Raw genomic sequence first — 21,597 nt, 5'->3', positions numbered from 1 at the left:
GGAAGAAACAGACAGCAAAACTATACTAGTGGGGAACCTCAACCTCCCTCTTTCCGAATTTGAAAAATCTAACCCCAAAATAAACAAGAAAGAAGATAAGGGGGTGAATAAAACTCTGGATAAGTTATATATGATAGATCTCTGGAGAAAACTGAATGGGGATAGAAAGGAATATACCTTTTTCCCAGTGGAACATGGCACATATTCAAAAGCTGACTATGTGCTAGACCATAAAAAAACCTCACAATCCAGTGCAGAAAGGCAGAGATAGTCAATGCATTCTTCTCAGATCATAATGCAATAAAAATTATATGTAATCAAAGGCTATGGAAATATAAACCAAAAATTAATTAGAAACTAAACAATCTAATCCTAAAGAATGAGTGAGCTAAACAATGAATTATAGAAACAATCAACAACTTCATTCAATAAAATGACAATAATGAGACAACCTACCAAATCTTATGGGATACTGCAAAAGCAGTTCTTAGGGGAAGTTTTATATCTTTGAATGCCTACATGAATAAAATACAGAAAGAGGAGATCAATGAATTGGGCATGCAGCTGAAAAAGCTAGAAAAAGAACAAATTGAAAACCCCCATGTAAATACCAAATGAGAAATACTGAAAACCAAAGGAGAGATTAATAAAATTGAAATTAAGAAAACTATTGAACTAATAAATAAAACTAAGAGTTGGTTTTATGAAAAAACCAATAAAATTGATAAACCTTTGGTCAGTTCAATTAAAAAAAAGAAAGAAGAAGACCAAATTACCAATATCAAAAATGAAAAGGGTGAACTAATCTCCAGTGAGGAGGAAATTAAAACAATAATTAGAAAGTACTTTGCCCAACTGAATGCTCATAAATTAGACAATCTAAATGAGATGGATGAATGTTTACAAAAATATAAATTTCCCAGATTAACAGAAGAGGAAGTTGAATACTTAAATAACCCCGTCTCAGAAAATGTAATTGAACAAGCCATCAATGAGCACCCTCTAGGAAAAAATCTCCAGGGCCAGATGGATTTACAAGTGAATTCTATCAAACATTTAAAGAAGAGTTAATTCCAATACTATATAGACTATTTGGGAAAATTGGGGAAGAAGGAGTCCTCCCAAATTCTTTTAATGATACAAATATGGTTCTGATACCTAAACCATGAAGAGCCAAAACAGAGAAAGAAAATTATAGAGCAATTTCTCTAATGAATATAGATGTGAAAATTTTAATCAAGATATTCGCAAAAAGAATACAACTTATCATGAGAATAATACATTATGATCAGGTAGGATTCATACCAGGAATGCAGGGCTGGTTCAATATTAGGAAAACTATTAGAATTATTGATCATATCAACAACAAAACTAACAGAAACAACATGATTATCTCAATAGATGCAGAAAAAGCTTTTGACAAAATACAACACCCATTCCTATTGAAAACACTGCAGAGCACAGGAATAAATGGAACTTTCCATAAAATAATAAGTAGTACCTACCTAAAACTATCAGCAAACATTATATGCCATGGGGATAAGCTAGATGCATTTCCAATAAGATCAGAGTGAAACAAGGATGTCCATAATCACCACTGTTATTCAATATGGTATTAGAAATGCTAGCTATAGCAATAAGAGGAGAAAAAGAAATTGAAGGAATTAGAATAGGCAAAGAAGAAACTAAGTTATCACTCTTTGCAGATGATATGATGATATACTTACAGAATCCCAGAGAATCAAGAAAAAAACTACTTGAAATAAGAAACAATTTTGACAAAGTTGCAAGTTACAAAATAAACCCAGATAAATCATCTGCATTTCTATATATTACTAACAAAGCCCAAAGGGAAGAGATAAAAAGAGAAATCCCATTTAAAGCTATGGTAGCACTATAAAATGTATGGGAGTCTACCAGCCACAACAAACCCAGGAACTATATGAATCCAATTACAAAACACTTTTTGCACAAATAAAGTCAGATCTAAGTAAGTGGAAAAACACCAGTTGTTTGTGGGTAGGCCAAGCTAATGTAATAAAAATGACAATTCTACCTAAATTAATTTACTTATTCAGTGCCATACCAATCAGACTACCACATAATTATTTTCTAGAGCTAGAAAAAATAATATCAAAATTCATGTGGAAGAACAAAAGTTTCAGAATATCAAGAGAACTAATGAAAAGAAATGCTAGGGAAGGTGGCCTAGCCCTATCAGATCTCAAATTGTATTATAAAGCAGCAATCATCAAAACCACTTGATACTGGCTAAGAAACAGAGGGGTAGATGAATGGAATAGGTTAGGTACTCAAGACACATTAGTCAACGAATATAGCAATCTACTGTTTGATAAACCCAAGGACCCCAGCTTCTGGGATAAGAACTCACTGTTTAACAAAAATTGCTGGGAAAGCTAGATGACAGTCTGGCAGAAACTGGCCATAGACCAATGCCTAACACCACACGCAAGAATAAAGTCCAAATGTATACATGATCTAGGTATAAAGATTAATACTATAAACAAATTAGGGGAGCAAGGAATAGTGTATTTGTCAGATTTATGGAGAATGGAGAAATTTTTGACTAAACAGAAGATAGAAAACATTATGAAGTGCAAAATGGATAATTTTGATTACATTAAATTGAAAACTTTTTGCACAAACAAACCCAATTCAGCCAAAATTAGGAGGAAAGCAGAAAACTGGGAAAGAATTTTTGCAACTAGTATCTGTGATAAAGGCCTCATTTCTAAAATGTATAGTGATCTGAGTCAAATGTACAAGAATACAAGTCATTCCCCAACTGATACATGGTCAAAGGATATGAAAAGGGAGTTTTCAGAGGAAGAAATTAAAGCTATCTATAGTCATATAAAAAAATTCTCTACATCACTATTGATTAGAGAGATGCAAATCAAAACAACTCGGAGGTACCACATCACACCTATCAGATTAGCTAACATGACAAAACAGGAAGATGATAAATGTTGGAGAAGATGTGAGAGAACTGGGACACTATTCATTGTTGGTGGAGCTATGAGCTGATCCAACCATTCTGGAGAGCAATTTGGAACTATGCCCAAAGGGCTACAAAAATGTGCATACCCTTTGACCCAGCAATATCACTTCTGGGACTGTATCCCAAAGAGATCATAGAAATGGAAGATGTACAAAAATATTTATATGTACAAAATATTTGTACATGTACAAAAATATTTATAGTAGCTCTCTTTGTGGTGACCAAAAACTGGAAATCAAGGAGACACCCATCAATTGGGGAATGGCTGAACAAGTTGTGGTATATGAATGTAATGGAATACTATTGGGCTATAAGAAATGATGAACAGGAAGATTTCAGAAAGGCCTAGAAAGACTTATATGAAGTGATGCTGAGTAAAAGGAGGAGAACCAGGAGAATTTTGTACACAGCAACAGCCACATTATGTGAGTAATTTTTCTGGAAGACTTAGTACTTCATTGCAATGCAAGGACTTTAAAAATTCCCAATAGACTCAAGGCAAAACGCCTTCCACGTACAGAGAAAGAACTATGGAATTGGATTCCAGGTAGAAGCAGAGCATTTTCTTTTGTATTATGTTTTATTTTGTTTTGTTTTATGGTTTCTTCCATTCATTTTAATTCTTCTATGCAACATGACCAAGGTGAAAATATATTTAATAGGAATGTACGTGCAGAACCTATACAAGTTTGTATGTGGACTCAGGGAGAGAATAGGAATAAGTGGGAGGGAGGGGAAAAAAATCTAAGATATATGGAAGTGATTGTAGAACATTGAAAGCAAATAAAATAATTTAATAAAAAAATAAAGCCTGAAGGAGAGAAATAAGTTTAACATTTCATTGCACAAATTTGATGTAGGTAGTTTGTCCTGCTGACTGGCTATGCTTTTGATGAGCTATCAAGACAGAACAGGTGAAGACCTACGATCAGTGTTTTCTTCATTGTAAAAAGTCTTCATTTAGCCAGCTGGTTTTCTTAAGCTATTCAAGATGGAGGGATAGAGATGGGGAATTTCCTTCATAATTGGAGCATTAGCTCAAGTTCCAACCCATCCACCACATCTGTCCATTTCCAACTTTTGAAGAGCAGTTAGAATTTATTCTTATTGTAACAATGCTATTGCTTACGAGTATTAGCCCTTTTGAGTTTACCAGATACCCTTGGCATTACCATTGTCATTAAGCTTTGTATTGTAGGTTTTTGGAGCTATTTAAGTCCTATGTCTGAAATGTGTACATAACCCTGAATGCCTTAGTTAGGGAATGGTCTGTGAACAAAGTCTTATTGTTATTCTTATTATATGAAATAGGCCACCATTTCTAAACATTCAATTAGAAATACTGATCTGTTAATGCAATAAATACAATGTAGTACTTAGCTAGAAAGAAAACTATTGTTCAGTTTAGACAAAAGACACTGGAAATTGACTGCTTTGGAAGGATCTTCCCAACTGTGAGTATTATTAGACACTGAAATATATTAGAAAGATAGGTGATATGGGCTCTTTCTCTAGAGATTGTTATAAATTGTCTTCAGTCATCATTTAAATTTATCTCCTTTTTTGTGGAAAAGGGAGAGCACATATTCCTAGAACCTGCAGGGACTGTAGAGGTCATCTTGACCATTCTCTTGATCATTCATTCATTCAATAAACACTTATTAAGTTTCTGCTGGGTACTGCTAAGCACTAGGGATACAAAAAGAAGCAAAAGAGAGTCCCTGCCTTCAATGAAGTGATAATCCAATAGGGAAGACAATATGTAAACATATATATGTATGTATACATGTATATACATACAGACATATATATATATATATACATATATATATATATATATGGAAATAAATTATAAAGGGAAAGCCTGGAATTAAGGGAGATTTGGAAGGCTTGTAGAAGGTTGAATTTTAATTGGGATTTAAAGGAAGCCAAAGAGATCAGTATTTGGAGAGCAGAGAGACAACTTTGCAGGTATGGGGAATAGTCAGAGAAAATGCCCCAAACTGAGAGATGGACTGTCTTGTTTGCAGAACAGCCAGGAGGCCAATGCTGTTGGATTGAAGATTATGTGCTGTTGGAAGGTAAGGTGTAAGCAAACTGGAAAGGTGGGAGGAGGCTAGGTTACGAAGGGCTTTGAATGCCAAACAAAGCATTCTGTATTTGTTCCTGGAAGCAATAGGAAGGCAATGGAGGTTATTGAGTAAAGGTTGGGGTAGGTGGGGGGGGTGTGATGTGATCAGACCTTAGTTTTTGGAAAGTCACTTTAGTAGCTTAATAGGGAATGTCATTTACTAAATTACTACTATGTACTGGACACTGCTAGGTGGTGGTGATACAAAGACAAAAATCAAACAGTTTAAGCCCTCAAGGAGTTTTGTCATGTATGAATGCCCTTCTACATCATACCCTCAACCAATCCAGGTCTTCCAGAATGAAAATAATTGGTTTATTAGATGGTTATCAATCCTAGCCTGATTTAGGGCCCACCATCATGTAATGTATTCTTGCATAGCCATGGAGCAAACCACATTTCTTGCCAATTGTCATTGGAGATAAATTTGTCTTCCTGTTCATTCCAGAAGCATTTAATAAATACATATCATGTGCCCAACACTATGCTAGCTAATTAAGAGGTTAATAAAGGAATTTAGAAGAGATAGTAATGTATAGTAGGAAGAGCAATGAATCTGGAGACATGGGTTTAAAGTTTTCCTCCTATGCTTTCTAGCTGTCTTATCCTTGAGTGTCACATACTTTCTCTGGGTCTCAGTTCTACAAACTTTCCTTTCCTTACATTTCAAAAGAAGGAGTTGACCTAGAAGATCTACATGGCCTCTGAGGTTTCTTCAAACCTTGAATACATGATCCTATGAGCTTATAATTTCTAGGAAATGAAAGAAAAAAAGGAATGATTTCCCTCTGAAGATCTTGAAATCTAGTTGGGCAATCAGGGTATTTATGTATGGGACATATAAACAAACAGGATCAGATGGTCCATGGGATAGTAATCAAACAGAATATCCTCTTCTGGAGCATCTTTGGGAGGTTGTTAGATCTGGGTTATCCTAGGAATCTGGATAAGCAAGGGCAGGTAGATAGTAATTATATGATCATAAAATAAGGGCTAGAAGTGGCCAGAGTTCAACTTTCTGTTTTTACCTTTTGAGGAAATTAAAGCTCAGAGGCAGCTAAGGGGACATTAAATAGAGTGCCATACCTGAAATTGGGAACACTTGAGTTTAAATCTGACCTCAGACACATACTGTGTGACTTTAGGCAAGCCATTAATCTCTATTTACCTCAGTTTCCTCATCCATAAAATAAGAATGATAATAGCACTTATCTCCTAAGGTTGTTGTAAGGATCAAATGAGATAATAATTGTAAGGTGTGCAGCACAGTGACCGGCACATAATAAGTACTATACAAATGTTTGCTATTATTAAGATCAACATTATTATTTTTATTATTAGTTGGGTGACTTACTTAGAAACATAGTGCTAGTAAGTGATAGAGGTAGAATTTGAACTCAGGTCTTCTTGGCTCCAAGTCTGGTCCTCTTATCTACTAAGCCATGCTGCCTTGGATTCTCATTTTTTTCCCCTGGTTGATCCTAGATCCCTGGCCACCTCCTGATGTCCATCCAAGCACTGAAGAGACCCAAAACTGACTAATCCTCCAGAATCCTCTGGACCAGAGCTGACATATAAAATCCTAAATGGCAAAAGAGTCTGGAGTTTAACTCAATCTGCATTCTCTGGAGAAAAAAGGATGCATATGTGAGTGACTTGAGACTTTTACATAATGGATACATTTCAACATTCAAACAAATTAACCAACTGCACAAATTTATACCACCAACAATTTAACTTTTATGTGTGAGCTACCTGGTAAACCAATGAAGTTGGATGCCAGAGATTCTGACCCCAAGGCCTGATATCTGTAGGCCTGGTTCTGACTTCCTCTTGGTTTAAAACCAATCTCATTACATTAAAAACTTTATCAAACCTATAGGAATATGAGACATTCCTTAATTGATAAATGGTCAAAGTATAGCAACAGGCAGTTTTTCAATAAAGACATTCAAACAATTTATAGTTGTATGAAAAAATGCTCTAAATCCTTATTGATTAAAGAAATACAAATTAAAACAAGCTTGGGGTATCATTTCACACCTACCAGATTGGGCTAAAGTAGTTAAAGAGGAAAGCAACAAATATTGGAGGGAATATAGAAAAATTGGTACATTAATTCATTGTTAGTGGAACTGTGAGCTGATCCAACCATTTGGAGAGCATTCTGGAATTATGTCCAAAGAGTTATTTAAACTGCCTATAGCCCATGACCAAGGAATATCACTACTGTGTTTATTTTCAAAGATGATGAAGGAAAAAGGAAAAGAACCTATGTGTTCTAAAACGTTTATAGCAGCTCTTTTTATGGTGGTAAAGAATTAGAAATTGCAGCGATGCCCATCAATTAGAGAATGGTTGGATAAGTTGTGGTACATGATTTGGATGGAATATTACTATACTATCAGAAATGATGAGCTCAGTGATCTTAGAAAAACATGGAAAGACTTTCATGAAATAATGAAGAGTGAAATGAGCAGAATCATGAGAATATTGCGTATAGTAACAGTAATATTGCTTTAAGAATGACTTTGAATAAGTTATCTTGACAATTATAAATATCCAAATTAACTACAAAGGACCTATGAAGAAAGATGCTATCCGCAATGAGAGAAAGAATTGATCAATAGAAGAATGCATAAAATAATATTACATATATATGTGCATACACACACACACACTTATTTGTGTCTAATAGCAGCCATTTCTAAGTCAGGGAGTAGGGAAGACAAAAAAGAAATTTATATGAAAATTTTGTGGTATATTTGAAAAGAGTAGCAAGCTATCTATGCAGATCTACAGTTTTGTGCACAACCATCTTTTTTATCCTACTATGCTATGGAAATGCTTGTTTTATTCCATAATTTTAAAATAAGAAAATTTTATAAAGAACCAATCTTGTACATGGAGTTGCTCCCTTAATATGACTTTTTTAAAAATGACAGTATTGTGCCATTTCCTTAGGGGAGAAGTGGCCCTCCTCATAGTTAATATGTTCACAGGCCAAACTGATATGTTTCTTAGTCAAGCTAAGCTAAGCTAAATCAACAAGCACTTATTAAGAGTGCCAGGCACTGTGCTAAACACCGATATGCAAAGAAAGGTAAAAAACCATCCCTGCCCTCAAGAAACTTATAGCCTAATAGAGGAGATCACATGAAAACAACTAAACAAGATACATACAGGATAAATTGGAGATATTTGCAGGGGGAAGGCACTACAATTAAAAGGCGATCAGGAAAAAAGGGTTCTTATAGAAGGTAAGATTTTAGCTGAGACTTGAAGAAAGCCAGAGAAACCAGGAAGTGGTAATTGGAAGTGAGAGTTTCAGGCCATGGAGGGCAGCCAGTGAAAATGCTTGGAGAGATGCTGTAACTTCTGAAAAGAACAGGAAGAAGGCCAGTGTCACTGAATCACCAAGTACAAAAAGGGGATTAAGGTGTAAAAAGACCGGAAAGGTAGGAAGGGGACAGGTTATGGAGTATCTTCCAAGCCAAATTGTCAGCCTCATTTATGGATTTGGTCTGAGATCCCCAACCACATGGTGGTAATCTTAGACTCTTGTCTTTTGATAAGGATGTGATTTTATCAATTTTGGATTGCACTGTTATATTACTGTGTATGAAAGTAAAGCTTCCATTGATGGAGAGAGGGGGCATATATTACATTGTTGTTTTTGTAATATAAATTAAGAATGGTCATACTGAGTCAGGTCAAGATTCCATTCCTGTCCAATGGTCTGCCTTTCACAACAGGGATAAGGGATATGTAGTAGAAAGGCATTGGTACCCTCTTGGATTTTGTCATTAAAGTACAGATGACCCCAAAATACCACAAGTTCCCTCAGTAATATCTCTTGATAAGTCATTCACTTGTTTATCTAAATCCTTTTTGAACTTATTAATATTTTACCCTAAAACACTTCTTGATAGAATGGGTTGCACATTTTTTTCCCTTCATATACCCTATAGTCTTGCATATCTGTCCTTCTTGCCATTTCTTATATATAGTGCAACCTTCTATCTTCCATCTCTGTGCATTTACATTGTCTTCTATACCTCACACACTCTTCCTCCTCACTTCTGCCTTAAAATTCCTAGGATCTTTCAAAGCTCAACTCAAGGTTTATCATCTATAGTGCTACCTAGGGTGCTATTGCCTTTTCTGACCTCATCGCCTCCTAAGATCTCATATTTTCATCACCTGTTTTTAAACTTTGCTATTTTACACACACTTACATGTGTATGTTATTTCTTTTTAAAATTAAAATGTACCTTTAATTAACAGAAATCAATTTTCTCTTCCTCCTGAGCTCCACTTCATTGGGGGAATGGGGGCAAGGAGGAAAGATAAATTCCTTGTTAACAAATATGTAGCATCAAGCAAAACAAAAAATTATTCCAAAGAGCTAAGCTCCTAATGTTGCCACTAAACATGAAACCCAAGGCACAGAATATGTTTATTATGTTAGGCTACCACCTGATTTTGCTGACCTGGTAAATACTGGACAGGCTGGTGATTAATAAGGATATTTCCTCATAGAAACAGTGAGGTTTCCAGTATAAATATCTGGGTTTTCTGACCTCCACATTCCTTGTACAGTGGATAAGTGTGTTCTTGCCACCACAGGGGAAATTATTCACAATTGGCCATCTGCATATAATAGTGACTCATTTTTCACCTGTGTCGTCTGAAATTAACCTGCCAGACCTCTCCCTAGCATAATAGAGAAAGACTTTTTACAATCCTGGGCATGGACTTAGAAAAGTTCTCACTAAAGAAGCATCTCATAGGATTCTTTCTGAGTTTGTGACCATATTAAGTATGGCTACAGATAGACAACATGGTTTCAAAGCACATTATAAGCTGCTCTAATAAAAACAAACTCTTGGGTCAGTGGCAGCTAGTTTGTCAGGCGTACATTGATGTGTATTTTTTCAAATGAACATCTGATATTAACCAGCCAATCTCAATTTTGGCCAAAACTACGAGGTTAGAACCAAAGCAGGCAACTGTTTTCCAAAAATTAGTCACAAGGTGTCATCTGACACATGGTTGAAACAGACACTAGGATGCTAGACATCTTAATGCTGATTTACCAGAAACATTGGACAGTTAGCAGGTAAGGCTACTAACTTTTATATTAGCTATGATTGAGACTTTAGCCATCACACACATATTTTTCCCCTAAAAATATCATATCACAGTATATAAAACTTGAAGGGATCTCTTCTGTGCCAGCCCATTCAAATTTATAGCTGAAGAAACTGAAGACCAGAAGGGCTGTGAGGAAAAGTGATTTATCCAACTTTCCATAGCTGGTAAGCAGCAGAGTCAGAATTTGGACCTTTGTTCTTTGACTACAAATCGAGCATTCTTTTTCATTTTTCCCCCAAAGGGCACATTTAAGTCAAACTATCTAAAAAGAGTTTCCAAGATTTCCCAGTACTCTGGGAAAATTGACCCAAGTTCTGAAATTCATTCAACCTGCACAGACATTGGTCAGTCTGAGTTTCTATTACATGGAGATTACTATTGTAGATAATGGAAGGGAGAAGAGTGATTACAAAAACAAAAGTATAACATATAAGCCACACTTTTGGGTTGTTAGCAATCTATCTGGTGAGGCAAGAACCTATACGTATGACATCATAGAATAATATTTCTCAAGTAATGAAGTACATAATGATACAGAACAATTTAATTTCTTGGGGACTAAAATGTTTTAAGTTCTGTTGACTAGACAAATTCTCTTGACCAAGACTATTAGCAATTACTATCCATGATTTAATTTAAGTTTATGAAAAGGCCCTGTTTTCCCAATAAAATGTGCACAGTCCCTCATACACATGCAATATAACTTTCATCTCTGAACAAATTTCTACATTCGCATTTGTGTGGTCTTATGATCTCACAGATTTCATAAAACTAGAGAATATATTAAAACTCTTGACAACCTAGGTGCAGAACTCAATTCACAAGAATAGTCTCAATCTGAAAGATGTGAAATAAGTCAACCTGGTGCAAATCCCAGGTTAAAGGAAGTTATGGAATTTTCAGAGGGATCTGATTAATTGATCTACCTTTTGCACAGCTTCAGTTTTTCATGGAAAGTAGTATTAGTAGAGAGAAAACAAATAGCTGCTATGAATGCAATCTGGAGATGTCGAAAATAAAGTGTTTCTTTTTCCTATTGGTTCAATCCTTAGATTCCCTCCCTCAAGTTAATTTGTGCTTTATGGCAGACCAACACCAATAAGCACATAGTCAAGCTTTTTTTCCCTTTTAAGATTTTCAGGGAATGAAATTCCCTTCTTCCCTTCATAATTCTGGGAAACCAGGAAAGTTCAGTGTCCCAGAAATCAAGTAAGAAGATAACATGTAATAACAGGAGATGGTCAGTAGTGTTCAGGACAAGTGAGATTATAGTCCAACGTACTCTTCCATGGTTGGGTAGCTAGGTGAAATAGTGGATAGAGAACTGGGCTTGGAGAAATAAGTGAAAATAGCAAAAAGAAAGCTTCAAACTCCATGAAAAGAAAATCTTTCTTACCTCTCCTTCCAAAAGTGGAAGAAAGTAGGGGATTCTCCAGCACTGAAGGCTGATGACTAGATATTTCAAGCCAGTTGTTCTACAGATGTCTCATACTCAAAATATGAAAACAGAACATTATCTTTCCCTTCAAACTCATCCTTCTTTGGAGCTTGATTTCCACAGAGGACACTACCATCCTTTTGGTCTCTCAGGGACACAACCTGGGCATAATCTTCAAATCCCTAAGTCCTGGAACTTCACCTCACATATCAAATCAGTGGCCAAATCCTGATGTTTCTTGCTTCACACTGTCTTTAACATATGTTTCTACCATATGGTCACCAGACTAGTTCAAGATCTCATCATATCCCTACTGCACCATTACTCTGGTGTCCTAATCAGTCTCCTTGTCTTAAGTCTCTACTTACTCCAATCCACCTTCTACTCAGCTGTCAGTAATTTACCTTAAGTGCAGCTCCCCTACTCAAAAAACTCCAGTGACTCTCTAATGCTTCTAGGGTAAAACTCTTTTACAGACCCAGATTGTCCCTAATCTAGTGTTATAGGCCAACTGATATGTTGTTCTTCTTCCTACAAAGAGCTTTTCCCTGTTCTTCAAACACAATAGTGGAAGTAAATGCTGAAAATTGAAAATAAATACATTTTTAAGAAAGAAAAAAAATCAGAACCCAACTCCCATTTTCATTCCTTTATACCAGGTTTTCTGCAGGACTGGAATGCTTTTCCTTTTCACCTCTCTATCCATCTATTCCCTGATTTTTATTATCTATCAGCCCCCTTGGTCATTCACCCTCTTTTCTCAAGAAGGTCAACACTTATCTCGCCATCTTCCTCCCCACTTTTACCTCTGTCCATATACTTGGGAACTTCAATGTACATGTTGTTCCATTAAACAGTCTCTTCTCCTAGTTCAGTGACATCTTCAACTCCCATGATCTACATCTTCCTTCAAACACAATCAAACATAGGGATGTTCATGCCTTAGATTTACTGTCATCTCAGACAGAAATTCTCCTTTATGATCACAATTTCTTTCTATTAATGAATAGATGAGCATTTATTAAGTGTAAAAATAGATTCCAGTCACCCTAGTAAAATACCTGTAATACAAATAACAGAATGGAGTATTATCCCCAAGAAGCCTACATTCTAACAGAGGGAAACAACATGTAGAGGCATAGAATAAAGGGAAAGATGTTTTGAACTGGAGAGTCACTGAAATGGTAAGCTGATTCACAGGATCATTGATTGATCTTCACTTTCCAGAAACCAGATCAATATTGTTTTAATTATTTTAAATAACTGAAATAATGACTATAATTTCTTATCCTTTCATCTATCCCTCTGTCTCACTCCTAGATTTATTTATTCATTATCTCTCCAGTTCTTGTATCCCATTCTGTTCTTCTGCTCTCCACTTCTAGCTCAGTCTTCTGTGTACTTTACCCTCCACAATGGCTTTCTGGCCCCATGGGGATGACTCTAACCTGAGACCAACTCAGTAATTGGTGAATTCCTGCCTAGAACCACCACATCATGAGAAGATCTAAACACATTGTTCCCTCTTCAGTTTTACCTCACCTTCTGGTCTTTTTCACTACCATATCTGCCTATCCCACCATCACTCTAATCTGCTCCACCTTCCCACTATTACCTGGCCTTTCCATCCTCAGCTTTCCAGCTCTTCTTTAGGCTCTGTCCTTTCCTGTCAGAACATATATTCCTTAAGAGCAGGCACCATCATAGTTTTGTACCCCTAGTTTTTATCAATAGGGTAAATGTTTAATAAATGCTCTTTCTCTATCTCTCATTTATTATCTATCTCTACCTATCAATCATCTCCCTAATCTATTATCTATATCAATCATCTCTCTAATCTATTATCTATCTCTAGCTATCCATCTCTCCATTCATCTATCTCTCTCATCTCATCTCTCTCTGTCTCTCTCTATGTCTTTGTCTCTGTGTGTGTCTATCTCTGTCTCTGTCTCTCTCCCTTCCTTGTGTCTCATTTTCTTCCCTTAATAATTTTGACCTTATAACTGAACTATTCAATCATTTACGTGTTCCAACTTGAATCCTTTGCTACCTTGTCCTTCCATTGTCCATACTTGCCAATACTAAACTCAATGTCATCCCTATTATCATCCTTCTTTGCTTCTACTTCGGTGCTCCTTAGGAAAAGCACCAAGGTTCACTACAAGTTCATGGTGTCTAATTGAATTGGGCCCTCACTGCTATATAACGTTCTCTGATTTTTGCACATTTAGAGGATTGGACATAGAACAATCTCGCTGGAGTACAGAATGAATGGAAACCAGTTATATGATATAAGACTGGAAAGGTAAAGTAGTCTCAGACTGTGAATGCTATTATTCCTTGTTCTGACTGCATGTGATGAGATTTTGCATTAAAACAACAAATAAACCCTTTTCATTCTGAAATCTCATTTTGATTACTATTACCAGACCACCTCTAAGCTTCTTCACTTTTAGAAAAAAATAGTCCAAATTCTGCAGATATCTTATATCCATTTATTAATTAATTTATTTATTTTCTATTTATCCCATTTTTTCCAATATGGCTTTTCTCCCTACGAAGTCTCTCATCCTCTCCAGAAGCAGACATAGAAGTGAAAAGGCAATCTGACTTGGGTTTTTTGCGCCTGAAATTTTTATGGTTGTGACAACTATTTATGTGCCTGGGTGTGGCTGGAAAGGTCAGTGTATAATCCAACAACTCAACAGGACGTGCCCCAAGCAAAACTGTGAATAGAGCAAAAGTTTGTCTTGGAACCTTTTTGACTTCCTCTTTACATGTTCCCCCCTGTCCTTCTTCCCTCACTGCAGCTTTGGGGTTTTTCCTAACTTCCTCTCCCCCATCAAAACTTTCCTGCCCTTGACCCCAAGTCAGTTCCCTGTTATCTACGGACACTGAGAATGAAAAACACATTTTAATAAACAACTATGGATTAATGTATTGCTCCTTGTGGGTAAAGTGTTTGCTTTTTTAGCGCTAGACTTAATCAGGAGCAACTCCAAGATATGGAGGTCATATTGGGGAGAAAGACCTCTGGGGGTATTTAACTCTAATCAGACACATAGACAGCTGTATCTTCCTGCTGTAATCACAGATCAAGAGTGGGAAGGGACCACACTACAGAGACCACCTAGTCTAATCCCTTCAGTTTACAACTAGGAAACTAGCCCGGGGGGAATACATGACTAGCTACTCAAGGACATTGAGAATCAAGGGCTGGATTTAAACCAGGTCCTCTGACTACAGAGCCAATGCTCCTTTGTTTCTACCCTTCTTCCTCTCCTGCTGAGGTCTGACATTCCATCTAACCTCATTTCAAAGGATTAAAAATCATACTATGGCTAGGTGGTACAATGGACAGAATGCTGCGTGTGCTTGTCCTTTGTTGCTGAAGAAGACCATGCCATCACAGAAATGATGACATGACTTGCACTTGACTTTGTTTTGAGTGAGGGAAGACTGTGCAGGTCACCAGCCTCACTTCTCCTTCAGAGCCATCTGAAACCAATGACCAGATATTCATCAGGATGACTGGAGATGACCCAGGATGAGGCAGTTGGGGTTAAGTGACTTGCCCAAGGTCACACAGCTAGTAAGTGTCAAGTGTGTGAGGTGATATTTGAACTCAGATCCTCCTGACTCCTGCACTCTGCCCCGGACAGAATGCTGGCCCAGATCAAATTCACCTTCAGACACTGATTAGCTGCATGATGCTGGGCAAGTCACTTAACCTCTGTCTGCAACAGTTTCCTATTTGTAAAATGAAAATCATTACATGGTTGCTGTGAGCATTGAGAGAGATAATATTTGTAAAGTGCTTTGCAGAGTGCATGGTACATAGTAGGTACTTAATAAATGCTTATTCTCTTTGCCTTGAGTGTGTTATTTCATAACTAACAAATCCTTTTTACATCCTTGTTTTACCTGGCCCTCACAAAACCTAAGGGAAATAGGGAAATGCAGAAATCTGCATGTGAGCATTAGAGCTTTAGAACCTATTTTCAGTGCGCTCCCTTAATCACTGCAGTTTGCATGTTGCCTGCAGAAAGAGAGAAAGAGGAATTTGCCCATGACATTTTATCAGTAATAACCACAGTCTCTTCTAATTGGTGTAGCAAAACAAACCTGTTCCAAGGAGGCACAATGTACCACCCCCCTTTAATAAAATAATCTTCTTAGTAATCAATCAATCAACAAGCATTAATTAAGTACCTATGATATACCAAGCCCCAGACTAAGCCCTGGGGAATCAAAGAAAGGCAAAAATATTCCCTGATCTCAAGGAGTTCATATTCTAATGGAGGATATAACATATACATAACGAGGTACATACAATATGTCTACAGAATCAATGGGGATCTCAAAGGGGAAGGCACTAGCATCTGGAGGGACTAGGAAATGTCTCCTACAGAAGGCAGGATTTTCTTGAGGGAAGCCAAGAAATCCAAAGAAGGGGGATAGCTAATTCGATGCACAGACACTGGGGACAGCATCGTGTGTGCGTGTGTGTGTGTGTGTGTGTGTGTGTGTGTGTGTGTGTGTGAACAGCAAGTAAGCTAGTATGTCTGAATGGGGGTGGGGGTGGTCATATATGTATACATATATACATATATACATACATACATATATACATACATACATACATACATATATATATATATATATATGAAGAAGGCTAGAAAGGTAGGAAGGAGCCAGGTTAGGTATGAAGACCCTCCAGTACCCAAAAGAGGACTTACTATTTGATCCTGGAGGTAACAGAGGCAAATGGGGGGTGCGATGGGTGGCTCATATAAAAGACGGCAGAATGGACTGCAGAATGGATTCAATGTCATTCCTCTCCTGAATCTGTAGCTAACTATCTGGACTTCAAAACCATCCCCCACACCACCACTACCACCACTTTTTCATCTCCCTTTTATGTGTTGTCTTCCCCCATTAGAGAATGTAACCCCTCTTGAGGGCAGGGACAATCTTTGCTTTTCGCATTTATTTGTATCCCCACCACTTAGTCAATGTCTGGCACGTAGTAAGCACTTCAGAAGTGCTTTTTTCCTACTTTGCTTTCCTTCAAAAGAAAGTATAATGACAATAGATGCTAGAAGGCACAGGCTGCAAACACGGGTCTGTAACTGACATGCACAAGAGCAGTGCCCTTTACTATTAAACTCCATCTTCTTGATGTAGAGAAGCTGCCATCAGCCCAGGGCTGGTGTTGTGGTTTGGATTCTTAGGAAATTCATTTTTCTTTGATGTGCTTTTTTTGCAGGCAGCTGAACCCAGGAAAGAAACAAAAAAGAACACTGATGACTTTCCAGTGATGGCTTCCCTCCAGCTGCCTTTTGGAGAACTTAGGACATGGGCAAGATTCTTTTCTTCAGCTTGTAGCATCCCTCAGAGACAGCCAAGTTTTAGAATCTATCCAAAGAGCATCTAAATCCTCCTTCAACTAACATTCTGGCATTCACAGGATGTACCCCCACTAGCTTTATCACTGTGATGCAGCATTGCATGGGGAGCAGAAATACTCATTTTGGAAACAGGAAGATCTGGTTTAAATTCTAGTGCTTAGGCATATTAGCTGTGTGATCCTGGGCAAATCACTCCCGGTGTCACAATTTCCTCATCTGTAAAATGGGGATAATAATTATATCTATCTCACAGTTATAATAATGATCAGATGAAATACAATTATATAAAGCTCTTTTCAAACTGTCAAGTGCTATGTAAATGTCTGACATTTAAAAAGTTCAAGGGACATAATTTTGGTAATTGATCATTTTATTAATATTGCCATCATTTTATTAATAAGAGGGTCAAATGCCAAAGACCAGTCATGGCAATGGGATCACAGTTTATATGCCCTTGGAAGAGTGGGTATTCCTGAGGTTGGTAATCAATTCCTATTCACTAATAATCAATGAGATAATATTAAAATGAGATGTCGGCTTAGTCTAATGAAAGTCTTGGGGGTACCACGAACTGGATCACCCAAGTTGTGGTCAAAGAGTCTTAGCAATATCCGTATCAAAGAGGGAAGCCACAGAGGAAACAAAATGAATGGGAATTCACCAATTCTCTCAGCTTCCAGGGATAAATTATCCCCAAGATTTCCTGCAATGGTTGATATCTGGATAAGGAAGTGGAAGACCCTTTAATCCTAATTCAATAATTGGTTATTAATATAAGAAAAAAATCATTTCTCTCAAATGCTAAGCATTACTAGTACTGCTGCTGCTGCTGCTACTACTACTACTTCCACTACTATTACTAATAAATATGGAGTAGTTTGAGCCAACTCTTCCAGTTGGTGAGATGGTATAAAAACCTCTCAAATAAAAACGTATCTTTCAGAGAGATTTAGAGTAAGGTACAGTATTTTGGCTTATAGTTTTAATACATTATCATGTGATCATAATTAGAAATCACAATCTTCCTGATTTAGAAAAGGACAAAAATCCATTTAAGGAAAATTTCAAAGATTTTTTCTTGGATCCATGTAACCCACTACACACTTTTCATAGTCCATGTTTTTCTTCCAAAAAACCAATGTTTTCCAGAATAGAACATGTAGGGAATGAAAAACAAGGTAAACAATAATCTGGAGATGGGAAGACTCCTAGTACCATATAAGTTAAGCCATAACATTTTGACATTCTGCCCAAGGGTCAGTTACTCAGAGAAAAAATGGAAAAAGAAAGAATGCCTTTTAGCTGTTCAGTTGAGAGATAAATGGGCAGACAGACCTTGCTTTGCATTGTTGACAGGTTGATTGTATTCACAGACAAAATGATGGGAGGCTTTATTAATGATGTTGTTTTTTTGAGGAAAACACACACACGCACACACACACACACACACACACACACACACACACACACACACACACAAAATCTGCTTAAAATAGACAGATACCAGCACTGAAAAAAGTTACTCAAGAGAAATGTTGTATAGTGAGTAACACAGAAAATTTGGAATCAGTAAACCTGAGTTGGCATTCTGGCCATATGTGACCTTGGGTAAATCACACCACCCACTGAGCCTCTGTTTCTTTGCTGTAAAATGGAGATAATAATATCTGTACTATCTACCTCACAGGGCTGTGGTGAAGGGGGCGTTTTGTAATCCTTAGATTACGTTATAAATGTGAGTTACTGTTATCATTGTTGCCAGAACTACACTAATCGTCCTTCTACCCAGTAAATGAGATGGATTGTTGTAGAAGAAACAATGGTGGATTTGAAGTCAGAAGACTTGATAAAGTGGAGATAATAATAAGAGGATGGAGAAGGAGGAAGAGAAGGAGAAGAAAAAGGAAGAGGAGGTGGGGAGAGGAGGAGGAGGAGAAAAGAAGAGGAAAAGGAAGCTGTTTAACTTCTTGAGGCCTCGATTTTCTTTTTCTTGCCAAATGGGGGGTTTGGAGGACATGATCTCTGAAATGCTACATCTATGCTCTTGTGATCCCATCATCTTTAAGCTTCTTTTCAGCCCTAAAAATCATAGTCTTGTGAACTCTTTTCAAATGAATTTTTAGAAATCTTACAACTCTAATCATCCCTGAACCTGTAAACAACACCTGTGAATTGGGAAATAAACAAAAAACATCCTTCTCCTCCTTCTCTCTCCTATCATTATTATTATTATTATTTCCATCTCATCTTTTCCCATAAAGTTCAGCTAGAAATAATCCTGGAACAAGTGACTGTTCTGCTATTAATCTTTTCTAGTTTATAACCTACAGATACACAGGGGGATAAAACAACTGTAATTTTGTAAATGAATCCCCATTTTGGGATGTAAGTTCCTTTTCTTGAGGTTCACTGAAAGCATCTGCAGGACAAATGAGTAATACATCTCTGTAGGCTACAAAAATTGAACACGCATGACATACTTCTCAAGACAAGGAGCCCAGTTTGCAGGCTACAGCTTCTCTTGAGGCAGGAGGTAATGAGAACCTGAGACAGGCTGGTGGCAGCAGGAGTAGAGAGAAAAGGAAAGATATGTGAAAGGTAAGAAGGCAGAAAGGAAGTGGAAATGATAGGTCTTGGAAACTGACTAGGAATGGCAGTTGAGGCACAGAAAGAAAGACTCAAGGGATATCAAAACCTAGTTGACCAAGAAAATGGTAGTACCCCCAACAAAAAGAAGTGAGAGTTCTGCAAAAGAAATGAATGATAAGGTCAATTTTGGACAAGTCAAAATTCTGACAGGACATTCGAGGGATGTGTCCAATAAGTAGCTGGCTTCATAGAACTGAAGCTCAGGAAAGAGATACATATGTTTGGGAGACATTTGTGTAGATATCTGAAGAGGACAAGGGTAGAGATTGAAAAGCAAACTCACCATCATGGAGGAGCAAAGATATTTAAGAGGATGAAACCAGAAGAAACATCATAATAGTGATGTTTAATGTAGGGGTCAAGAGAGGATCACTATCTAAAATTGGAAGGGACCTCCAAGGTTATCTACTTCAACACACCTTATTTTGCATAAGAGGACCATGAAGATTAATAAGTGCCTATGGTCATGAAGGTCAATAAGCATCAAAGGTGGGATATGAATCCAAAGCATCTGACTTCAGAGAAAGTTCTTTTTCCATTATAGCAATAAGAATGACAACAACAGGAAGAGGAAGAAGAGGAAGAGGAGAAGAGAGAGAGAGAAAGAGAGAGGAAGGGAGAAGGAGAGGGAGAGGGAGAAGGAGAGGGAGAGAGAGAGACAGAGAGAGACAGAGAGAGAGAGAGACAGAGAGAGACAGAGAGAGACAGAGAGAGACAGAGAGAGACAGACAGACAGACAGACAGAGACAGAGAGAGAGAGAGAGAGAGAGAGACAGAGACAGAGACAGAGACAGAGACAGAGACAGAGAGACAGAGAGAGAGACAGAGAGACAGAGAGAGACAGAGAGAGAGAGAGAGAGAGAGAGAGAGAGAGAGATGTCATGGACCCCTTTGGCATTCTGTGGAAACCTAAGGATTCCTCAGAATAATGCTTTTAACTATGTGAAATACACAGGATTATGAAGAAAACCAATTAAATTGAAATGTAACAAAATATTTTTAAATATACAAGTTCAAGGACCCCAAATTAAGAACCCTTATTTTAGAATGGTGCTCAAAATAAACCATTTAAATAGAATGGTTAAATATTTAAAGGATTAAGTTTCTGTCTCTTGAAAAACTTAACTCAGAACACTTTCTCCCCAACAATTCTAGACCAACGAGTATTGCCATATTAACACTAATAGTAACAATGCATTTTTCTTTCTTTAAGTTCCCAAGTTATTTCCTCTTGGTCACCTACACTATGAAAACTGGAGACATGGCTCTCCAGGGACTTCTCTACTCTGAAAGGATGAAGCAGGTACAGAGATAAACAAAAAGGAACCACATCAAAACCGGACCAAAAAGGTAGTTTTTGTCATTCTTTACTTTGATCAAGGGGAACTAAAGTAAGAGACTCCAAGTCATGATTAGAGTTGAACTGGAGGTTGAGACTGAAAAAGTTACTACCCTTCAGCCATTCTATGGTACAGACAAATTAGTCTATCTTGGAAGAAAGGAGAAGGAAACAAACATTTATTAAGTACCTACTATGTGCCAAGGACTGCGCAGGGACTATTACTTCCTTTTCAGTTTTGTATTTCTAGTGCCTAGGACAATGCTTAGCAGCTAGGTTGTGCCGTGGTTTATGGCGAGGGCAGAAATGTTCAGCTCTCCAAATATGGCTCCTACTTTACTGGTCAACCTTACAAGTGTGTGTATCTTGAATTGGCAGCAAAATGAGAGAGGACTAGATCAGTCACCCCAGGAGGGGCTCAGCAGTGCTGAGCGTCTTAAACTAGTTTCA

The 21,597-nt window shown here is 37.3% G+C and overlaps 1 protein-coding gene and 2 long non-coding RNA genes across 5 annotated transcripts in view; 2 read left to right on the top strand and 1 right to left on the bottom strand.

The window, feature by feature from the left end:
* LOC140500643 (uncharacterized) overlaps positions 1-17,971 on the top strand; it is a 29,060-nt gene extending 11,089 nt beyond the window's left edge. The window contains exons 3-4 of one of the 2 annotated variants that reach the window (XR_011965811.1): positions 5,053-5,103; positions 17,018-17,971. This is a non-coding gene — a long non-coding RNA (uncharacterized lncRNA). Of the gene's footprint in view, positions 1-5,052; positions 5,104-6,638; positions 7,404-17,017 lie in introns of those variants that run through there. The other variant, XR_011965809.1, reaches the window with a different exon arrangement.
* Positions 1-21,597, bottom strand: part of NCALD (neurocalcin delta) — a 579,604-nt gene that overhangs the window by 145,621 nt on the left and 412,386 nt on the right. The gene's annotated exons all lie outside the window — the stretch shown is intronic.
* The window catches only part of LOC140500644 (uncharacterized), a 46,824-nt gene continuing 45,872 nt past the window's right edge, over positions 20,646-21,597 (top strand). The window contains exon 1 of the long non-coding RNA XR_011965813.1: positions 20,646-21,158. This is a non-coding gene — a long non-coding RNA (uncharacterized lncRNA). The remainder of the gene's footprint in view (positions 21,159-21,597) is intronic.

The sequence above is a fragment of the Notamacropus eugenii genome, chromosome 4 (assembly GCF_028372415.1).
Source record: "Notamacropus eugenii isolate mMacEug1 chromosome 4, mMacEug1.pri_v2, whole genome shotgun sequence".
NCBI lineage: Eukaryota > Metazoa > Chordata > Mammalia > Diprotodontia > Macropodidae > Notamacropus > Notamacropus eugenii.
Note: the sequence above shows the minus strand (reverse complement) of the source record. Positions and strands in the feature narration are given on the sequence as shown.